The 10,600-nt window shown below is 35.2% G+C and overlaps 1 non-coding gene and 1 pseudogene across 1 annotated transcript; both read right to left on the reverse strand.

Annotated features, from left to right (window-relative positions):
* Nucleotides 1-647: 647 nt before the first annotated feature.
* On the reverse strand, nucleotides 648-3,615 carry LOC121790651 (annotated as a pseudogene).
* A 3,063-nt stretch (nucleotides 3,616-6,678) lies between these two features.
* LOC121790654 lies at nucleotides 6,679-6,768 on the reverse strand. Its single transcript, XR_006048367.1, has one exon. It is a non-coding gene; the product is annotated as a small nucleolar RNA U31b (small nucleolar RNA).
* Between the last annotated feature and the right edge of the window lie 3,832 nt (nucleotides 6,769-10,600).

The raw sequence follows: 10,600 nt of genomic DNA on the forward strand, positions 1-10,600 counted from the left end.
ATATACTTGAATCAATAATCCCAAAAAGTTCTTTAAATTGAATAAGTTTAAAAAGTATATATAATCATACAACACACAAAAAAACAAGTAACACGATAACCTAATTGATTACAAACAAAATCCAATCTCTATTCCTAGAATAAAAAGCATTACAAATGAGGTTGACAAACACTCCTTCAGTTCTTCATAGATTAATTTTACCATTTTAGGTCGTCCTCCAAAATAGACCAAGTCTAAATATAGAAAGTTTTAAACCAATTACATACCACATTACCACTAATAATGTAGACCCCACAATCTACTAATACTACGTTCACTACTTTTTCTTGTTGGAGTATAAAAAATCCAGACACAATCAACATTCACTGGCAAAAAATCCAGACACAATCAACATCACCGAAAAAAAACTGAAATAGTATAATAAACTAGACGACACCTCGAGTCTTCTTCTTGTTGTTAAACCTATCACTCGAACTCCACTTTCTTTATCTTTGTTTTGCAAGTTAGACCCTGAAATGAGGCCAATTTTATAGATATATACAAAGGAATAAAAACATAACCAATTAAGTAGCTTTACCTTACTTATGCATATGATATGATGATGTGTCTGGGCAGATTCTTAGTACTCTCTAGCTCTGAGCAGTTACAGATGCGGAGTTGTTTGAGGCACGACATTCCACCTTCTTCTATGTCGATACCTTTTAGATTTATTGCTTTGAGGGAGAGGGCCTTGAGGCAGGGGAACCCGCCATGCAATATCTTCATCCTTGAAAAGTGTTCAGAAATACGAGAACATCTTTTATGCCAATCAACGCTAGGTGAGAGAGACTGGGAGGGAACACATCCGCAGCTGGACATATGAAAGTGAATTCATCTGCTTTAAGTTTAAGTGATGTGAGACTCTCGAGATTGGGAATTAATTTTAGCATTTTATGTAGCCAACTACCCTCCATGTTCCAAGTATTTAAATATAGGTATAGCTTCACAAGATTCGTCATCTTCTCTAGGGACGCTCTTCCCCTTCTTACCATGCCATCCATATCCTTAATCATGCATACAAATATGCCTAATTCACGAAGATGAGAATTAGGCACTAGTCTTGAACTCATCTCCACTAAATCCACTAGCCTGATGCCCTTCAAACTTTCAATACATTTCCACTTCTCTACTTTCATGGCTCTGCCGTATACACGATATGTGCCAAAGTCACGCAAACTTTCCATTTTCATTGCAACATCCGAGAACTCTACACATTCAGCATAAAGAAACTCGAGTTTTTTTAAGTCAGCAAATCAACTCGAAAGCTTCAAATGAATGATATTTGGATGTATTCTCAAGTACTTCAATCCAAGCAAGCACAGTAAAGATTTAGGCAATTTTGTAAACCCTAAGCCATCAAGGTATAGTATCTTAAGAAGCTGAAAGCTCTTCCAATAATGAGTTGGAATATCCATACGACAACGTTCTTCCCTTACATTAATAAGGAAAACCGAGCGGATTCAAGGAAAAAGTTTCAGAAGATTTGTTGTAGACAACATGATGACGAGGTTTATACGAGGATTCAGATAAACACCCTTCCTCCTCTCCCTTAACAATCTTCACACCCATTTCCTCCTCCACTTTGATTAAGCATACATCGCGAAGAAGATCATGAAGGCGAAAAATTTTGACTTGACCATCGATGGTTAGATCCTGAATTTGAAGCATGCTTCGATTAATCAACTCATTCAAATAACCTCTTCCAATATCCTCAATACTTCTACTTCCTTTCTCTTGGATCAAGCCTTGTGCATGCCATATGCTTACTAACTCATTTGAAGGGATAGTAAAGTCTTCCTTGAAAAAGGCTAGACATAAGAAGCATGATTTCAATTGGGGACATAAATTATGATGACTCAACCCCAAAATATTTGGTATGGTGTTTTCAGGAATATTGGAATCTATTTGATCCAGAACTTCTTGCCATCTTCTCTTGTCTTGAGGAACAACCACGAGCAAGCCTCCTACCACACTAATTGCTAATGGCAAACCATCACATTTTCCCAAGATTTGTCGGCCTATACTCTCTAATTCTTCTGGACATGTGTCATTGGTGTTGTTAATAAATGCCTTCTTCAAGAACAGTTCCCAACTTTTCTCGGGGTCTAGAAGTTTCATCTCAAACACATATTCATCATGCTTTGTAATATCGTACTTTGAGCAATTAGTGATCATTGTACTAAAAAAAAATTAACTTTCTATAATTGACACTAAAATATACTCCATATATCGTATCAACCAACTAATATATCCAAATAATTACTACAATATTTATAAAATCTAAATATTACTTCCTCCGTCCCTGAAAACTTGTCACATATTTCTATTTCTGTCTGCCCCGTAAAATTTGTCACATTTCACCTTTTGCCATTTTTTATAGTGCCGGCCCTACATTACTAACCCATTATCAATCATATTATTATATAAAACTAATACTCCATCCGTCTCACAATAGGAGTCACATTTGATGTAGGCACGAGTTTTAAGAAATTTAAAGAATAGTGGGTTGGAAAAGTCAGTGGAATAATGTGGTCCAAATTCCATCATCTATGATTGAGTTACGAAAACTTCTGGATAGGTATCCTACATCTGTACCGAATTCTTTCTGGTTAAAGAATCTCTTTTTATATTGGTTTTATAATAAAATGTGAGTGAAGTGAGTTAGTGGAATATGCGACCTACTTACCATTTATAGTAAAAATGAAGTGTGACTCTTATTGTAGGATGAATCTAAATGTCAAAATGTGACTCATATTGTAGGACTCACATTCCACTAACTTTTCAACTTACTTTCCATTATATTTCTTAAAACTCGTGCTCAGTCAAAATGTGACAAAATTTAAGGGACGAAAGGAGTATTACATTTATTAATATATCAACACATAGAGTTTGTTTATAGTTACTATAATATATTATACTTAGAGATGCCCAAGGTTTACAGTTCGTGCAGTTAACCGCAAAACCGTAACCGGCGGTTAAGGTTCTAAACATGTGGTAATTCCTTTTCATCAAACCGACACACCAAAATAGAGCAACCAACTGGTTAGAAGCATTAACTTCGTAGTGATACGTGAACGCCTCGGACATCTCCTTCTTCTTAGCCATATCATCCAACACCATTTGCACATCAAATCCATGTGCGTATGCTTTGATGTCTCGCGAAGCATTCCTGATATCCCCAACAGTGCAACCAACTAGGTCAAACCCACCGAGAATTTTCTTCAACACCTTAAATGTAAGTGTGGGCCCTATATTAGCCTTGGAACAGTCAATAATGAATTTCTGATGTACATCATCCAACTTTCGATTACTTGACATAAATTGCTGATGTTCCGACTCAACCATGTGATGGTTATGAACCTCGTTAAACTCCTGAATAATATAACCTGGCAATCCTTCTTCAGAGAAAAACTTGAAAGATATACTAGCCTTACAACCACAGCGCTTAGATAACTTACTGCGCTTGATAGAGAAACCAGACCGGGCATTCAACTGATCATCTTCGTCCGACTTCTTCTTGCCTTCCCTATTGCATACAACGAGATACCAGGTTGTGACATTATCCACCTTCCTCATCGCTTGTTTGCGCGTATCAAAACCAACAGCGCGGGCATGTTAGGGTTTTGTATACTAGAAATCACCTTTCGAGTGATTGGATACTGTAAAACTCTAATGGTTATTTTCCAATAAATGCAACAGATTATTTTTGTCATAATGTTGTTATGTTTTACATTTAATGGTTGTTTATTGCATATTTAAATGTATGAGCAAACGTAACAAAGTCTAAGTCTTTGTTTTAGTAGACCGGTTGTGGGCGTCGTCCAATTTAAGGTAACACGGTCAGTTCTAAACAAAGAAAAATAAGAATTTCACAACCTAGATAGGCCTAGACTACCTATCGTGAAAGGTTGCAATGTCAGTCCGATTATTTCTAAACCTTATTGAAATAAGATGACGTTGGTGTGGTATAACACTGAATGGATCTAACAGCAAGACGAGTCTTTATGCTATCTACTGAAAGACGAGGTCTTGATAATTAATTTCTTAATCAATGTACGTTGGCATTGAGCATACGATATTGAGTATCCACTACTTTGACTTACCAAAGGTGCGGGTTTTTCGTAACCCAACGATCCAGGTATATTGGGTAGTGGTGATCATTATCTAGAGGTGCTATGATTGCTATTATGTTGAAACGTGCGCGAGGAGAGTCTCGTTTGATAACATCCACAAGAGGAGCTCGAAACGAGGTTTTATTATTCGGAACCTAGCTAGTTGGAGTTTGATTACTCTATGAATAATAAATAAGAGTTTCTTGCTAAGTCCACTCTTGGAATTCGAAATATGTTAATTAATTAAGTCTATAGCAGACATTAATTAATTAATGGATGTTTCCATCTTAAGCGCGGGAAATAAATCAAATACAATTAAAGGAAACCCGGAATACTTGTAATTTCGGATTTGGAAGGCAGTGCAATATTACTTCTGTAGTGGCTGCTCGTAATATTCCAATATAAGCTTATATTAAATTGTGGGTTCAATTTAATTAGTAAAAAGCTAATTGGGTGAGGCCTGTTCCAGATTCTTCCTTAGATCCCTGACTGGGCCCAATATGTGACTTATATAAATAGGAGAATAAAGGAGACAGAAAACACAACAATTAATTGCAAAAAATTTTCGTCCCCCCCCCTTGAGAGAATTTTCAAAAATTGTGCTCCCTCCGTGAGCTGAGTTCTGTCTTCCATTATTCGAGTCCTAGTACGTTGGTGAGATTTGCCCACACAAATACCAGCGTATAGTCCGGGACACCAGTCAGAAGATCCGAGGTCTTGTATTGAAGATCTTCACGTGGAGACGGAGCAAGCCATCATCGATTCTTGATTGAATCAACGAGGTAAATTGGCTAATTCCGTAGTAAGCATTGTTTTAGGAATTTTATGTGCTAAAGCATGTTTTAATTCAAGTTATGAGCATGATACATGTGATAATTACGCGAATAGATTTTGTCTAAATAATCTGCTAAATAGATCAAATTCATGTGATCCGTTATGTCCGCACGCTTCCGCTGCCAGCCCCTTCAGGGCATATACATTGTAAAAAGTGAAAGCAAATTCCAAGGATTGGAATTTCTGACCAACGACAGGCTTCAACTCCGGAGAACATTCAGTTACAACCACCACTGTACAGAAACGAAAAAAAAAGGTCAGCAAACATGTACATTACAATTCATGTTCTGACAATTAATGCACCTAAGACTACCATTATTATGTATAATATGTACATGATGTAAATCCGCCAAAATTAGTCCATAGCCGCGATTATAACAAAACCCTAGTTTTATAACGCAAACTCGTGGTCTTTGTTAATGTTGTTATTACTGCGTACATACTACACCCTAGCCCCTAGGGTTGTTAAACCCTTAGGGAAAATAAGAAACGTGCACCAAACATCGAAACACGACATAACTTAAATTAAATGGGTCAGGATAAATGTTCATTACATATTACAAATAATGCATTACAGAAACTAAACTACGCATTATACTATGCGAAAATGTACATTATGTATATATGTTGTAAAAAATACTTACGCGCTATGCATGTGCAACCCCAGACGAATTACTCCAACTCGTGTATTTGGACAAGGTTTTTTAGACTTAGAACATACTACACCCTAGCCCATAGGGTTGTTAAACCCTTAGGAAAAACAAGAATCGTTCGCCAAACATCGACACACGAGAAAACTTATATTAAATGGGTGAGGATAAATGTTCATTACATATCACAAATAATGCATGACAGAAACTAAAAAACGCATTATGCTGCACAATATGTACATTATGTATATCTGTTTTGAAAAATACCTAAGCGCTATGCATGTGCAACCCCAGACGATTACTCCAGCTCGTGTAAGGTTTTTTAGACTTAGAACATACTACACTCTAGCCCCTAGGCTTGTCAAACCCTTAGGGAAAACAAGAATCGTTCGCCAAACATAGACACACGGCAAAACTTATATTAAACGGGTCAGGTTAATGTTCATTACATATCACAAATAATGCATTACAGAAACTACACTACGCTTTATACTACAGGATACATCACAGATTATGCAATACATAACTCTATACAAACACTACATACTAGACTCTGTACATTACGTTTATGAATTATACTAAAGTAACTAGGGTTTAGGCTCCCCTCAACCTTCGACCAATGAATGAAACTCGTAAACTTTGCTTAACAACACCAAAAAACAAATACGATTGCGCATTGAACCTACTAATTTACTACAGTATGCGTGCCTTTGCTTAACAAAACCATAAATCACATACGATTTACTACACCAGAAATTCTGCAATCCGCGAAGTAGGCGAACACAGTATTGGAACAAAAACGATATATACCTCCTTCCATTGTTCAATTAATAACAAACAGCAACGAGACAGGAACAGTATTGGAACGATCCCTGTGATGCCGATCGCGGCCGTCATGATCGGTGCTGGAGGCAGTGTCGGAGCTGTGGTCGGCGTTCCGATCATATTTTGCAGAATTAGATCGAAATAAATCATCACATAGATCGAAATCTGCAGAATCAATCACGGATCGAAAAACATTTGAAAAATTGGGAGTGGATTTGGAATCAGAATTTGAAGTGTCAATCACCATGTTGCATCTAATTTTTAGATGCAAATTAAGCCTGGGGCGACAATTACGATTCATCATATTCAAAAGCGAAACAATTCAAATAAAATTGAAAAATTGGGAATCAAAATCGATAAATTAGGAAGAAAAACCAGTTAAGTGAAAGGCAAAACGGAGCTCTGTTTCTGTGATGTGTTCCACGGTTAAGTGATGTTTCTATGATATATGCGTATAGTGATCTATTTTCTTCATATCAGTGAAGTAAAAACATGCTTAGAAGTGATGTGTTCCACGGTTAAGTGAAGTTTCTGTGATATATGCGTATAGTGATCTATTTTGTTCACATCAGTGAAGTAAAAACATGCTTAGAGTGATGTGTTCCACGGTTAAGTGATGTTTCTGTGATATATGCGTATAGTGATCTATTTTATTCATATCAGTGAAGTAAAAACATGCTTAGAGTGATGTTTTCCACGGTTAAGTGATATTTTTGTGATATTCACGGTTCATCATTCCCATGAATCGGAACCGGCCCGCCAAGGGTCCCGGTGGTTCCGGTACAAAAAACGGCCGATTTTTGGCCTGAACCGCCGGTTCTGGGCCAGTTCGGCAGTTCGTAAATTTTTTTTTTTTGCATTTCTTCTCGTTTTAGTGTTTATTTCAACGAGACTACAAGTCACAAGTCACAACTTATAAGTTAGAATTTACACTTAATGTTGGACTTGAGCTTTTGGGTTGAAAGAGAGTGTATTGGATGATTCTCTTCTATAGCTACATGTTCTTAGATGTGTTGCTATTTCTTTCAATGTGGGATAAAAGTAATTATTTATAACTATATGATACATCTCTATCATCTTTGTTTATATTAGTTTATATCTTAACTATCTTCTATTATTATAACTTAACAACAAATATAATTACATAAAGTATTATTCTTTAATTCTTTATCATTATCGATTTGTTTGTGTATAAGTTTATGTGTATATTAACTAATAAATACCATTATAATTTATACACATTAAGAGAATAATTATTATACAAATTGTATTAATCTAGTGATAACTATAATATGAATAATTATTTATCTATATAAAAATCATATTACTCAATAATTGTTTATTTTTATCTATCAAGAATATATTCACAAATAATAATTTTATTTGTATAAATTATACTACATCTATAGAATAACAACTATTATACAAAATCATACTATTAGTCTACTACTAATATATAAACTATATTATACCACTAAACAAATCATTCTTTAGTTATCTATTTTTATCATTATTATACCAATTATACTAATTATTATTTTTTCATATTTTAATCAATATATTGAGAAAAATTAACAACATACTTACATTTAAATCCAATTATTTGAACACGTCCACATTCTATAAATATATAAATTATTAGCAACATGCAACATTCAAATTTAATTAAACTATTCTAGTTGATGCTATTATTATCTATAAATTTGTCTTAGAAAAAGAATCATAACAAAAATAAAGATAAAGTTAATGAATAATAAAATGTAGTAAAAAATAAAGAAAAGTATAAAACAATAAAAGTTTTGTATCCCAAATTGAAAAAAGATGAATGAATGATCTAAACATGTAGTTATAAGAGAAAATACTTCAACATATTTTGTCCCACATTGAAAGTGAAACAAAAAATATTCAAGGATGTCTCTATAAAGGGGAAAGAACCAAGATAAAGTTAGTGAATATAGAAATTTTGAGCAACATGCAACATTCAAATTTAATTGAACTATTCTATTTGATTCTATTATTATCTATAAATTTGTCTTAGAAAATGAATCATAACAAAAATAAAGATAAAGTTAGTGAATAATAAATGTAGTAAAAAATAAGAAAATTAGAAAACAAATGAAAGTTTTGTATCCCACATTGGAAAAAGATGAATGAATGATCTAAACATGTACTTATAAGAGAAAATAATTCAAAATATTTTGTCCCACATCGAAAGTGAAACACAAAATATTCAAGGATGTCTCTATAAAAGAGAAACAACCAAGAATGGTTTCTTAGAATCATAGGCCCAACAAAATTTTTTGTGAAAATTTATTTTTATATATAAAAATTGATTTTATAAATAATAAAAAAAAATTTAAATTTTTTTGAACCGGCGGTTCGAACCGGTGAACCGCCGGTTACAGTTCGTGATATTTCTGAAGCTGAACCGGCCTGATTGAACCGCCGGCCGGTTCGAACCGCTGCCGCCGGTTCCGGTTCCAGTTCATGAACCGGCGGTTCCGAATCGTCAGTTAACCGGTGGTCCGGTTCGGTTTGTGCATGCCTATATGCGTATAGTGATCTACTCTGGTCACATTAGTGAAGTAAAAACATGCTTAGAGTGATGTGTTCCACGGTTTAAGTGATGTTTCTGTGATATATGCGTATAGTGATCTATTTTCTTCATATCAGTGAAGTAAAAACATGCTTAGAGTGATGTTGTTACCTTGTCAAGTGGTTTTTAGATTGATTAATGGTGAATTTGGAAAGTGAATTTGATTAATTTTTAATACTAGCATTCTTTAATTCATAAGTGGAAATAGTAAAATAGTAAACACATTTTATCTCTAATTTTGTTCTCAATATGTATTTTCAAAAAGTTTAAACGGAGATATGAATAAATAAATAAATAAATAAGGTGAATAGAAAGAGACGGCAAATGTCCATTTCTAGTCCTTGTCGTAGTTTGACTCGCCGCTATAGGAACTTGGTGGTGGAGGAGGTGGACCCTACACATGAATTCATTCCACTCCTATCATCATATTAAAAAGTTTGTCTTCCTCAATTTACTGCTGCAATAAATAACTACTAAAAACAACAATCCAAATTTCAATATTCATCCTTGTCTCACCAGCCCAGCTCCACCGTCCATCTCTCTAAATTCTAATTCTCTCTCTCTTGTATAAAATATGATGTCTTCTGATTTTGCATGATTGTGCCTGATCGATGACTGTGGAGCTCGCGATTTGGTGGTGCATAAATTTGGGGATTCTTCAGCGCGTTTTGTTTTTACGAAATGGAGAATATTGAGACTTTGCTAGCTGCTATAGCAACTCAGCAAGGGTTTGGCGACGACGATGAGGTGGGAAATTCCGCTGCATCGGCGGCGAGTTGACCGGTTCCGGCTCCGAGGCGGGCGATCGGCGGGGGGAAGCGGAGGAGAGGGGCTACAGATGGGGAGGCAGCAGTGAGAGGCAGGCAAGCCGGAGGAGGGTGTCGCCGGAGAGGAGGTGCAAGCTGCTCCACCACCTCTTTCGTGAGAGAATGAGAGAGTGTGTGTTTGTATGTGAGCGTGAATAGTGTGTGTATGTGAAAATATGAGAATAAAGTTGATTTCCTAAAATACCCCTACGCAATTTTTATTAACTAAAAATGTTTACTTATTTTGGTCATTGGATTAAGATAATGAGTGGCTCAGATTTGTTCTCTAGTTATACACTTAATATTAGTTATACTTTGATCATCTACATACATATATATATAGGGGAGTGTTATTCTCCTATTCATCCCTTAGATCTTTTATTCTTCTTAATATGGGCCGTTAGATCTCATTCATCAACGGTCCAGATGATCTGCATTATTACACTATAATGGTGCATTATTAGTCAGTGTGCATTATTCAACTGAAAATCTGCATTATTACACTATAATGGTGCATTATTAGTCGGTGTGCATTATTCAACTGAAAATCTGCATTATTAAATGACACGAGGCACCAATCTAACCGCCGGATGACAAAATCGTGGGGCTGAGATTAAAAAGAACAAAGAACAAAAGATACAAAAAGGAAATGAATACATCCCTATATATATATATATATTCCTGTTAGGTTGAGATTTTTGGGCTTAATTGAGAACTAAGATACATTTTCAGCCACTC

This window comes from Salvia splendens, unplaced genomic scaffold (genome assembly GCF_004379255.2).
Source record: "Salvia splendens isolate huo1 unplaced genomic scaffold, SspV2 ctg570, whole genome shotgun sequence".
Taxonomy (NCBI): domain Eukaryota; kingdom Viridiplantae; phylum Streptophyta; class Magnoliopsida; order Lamiales; family Lamiaceae; genus Salvia; species Salvia splendens.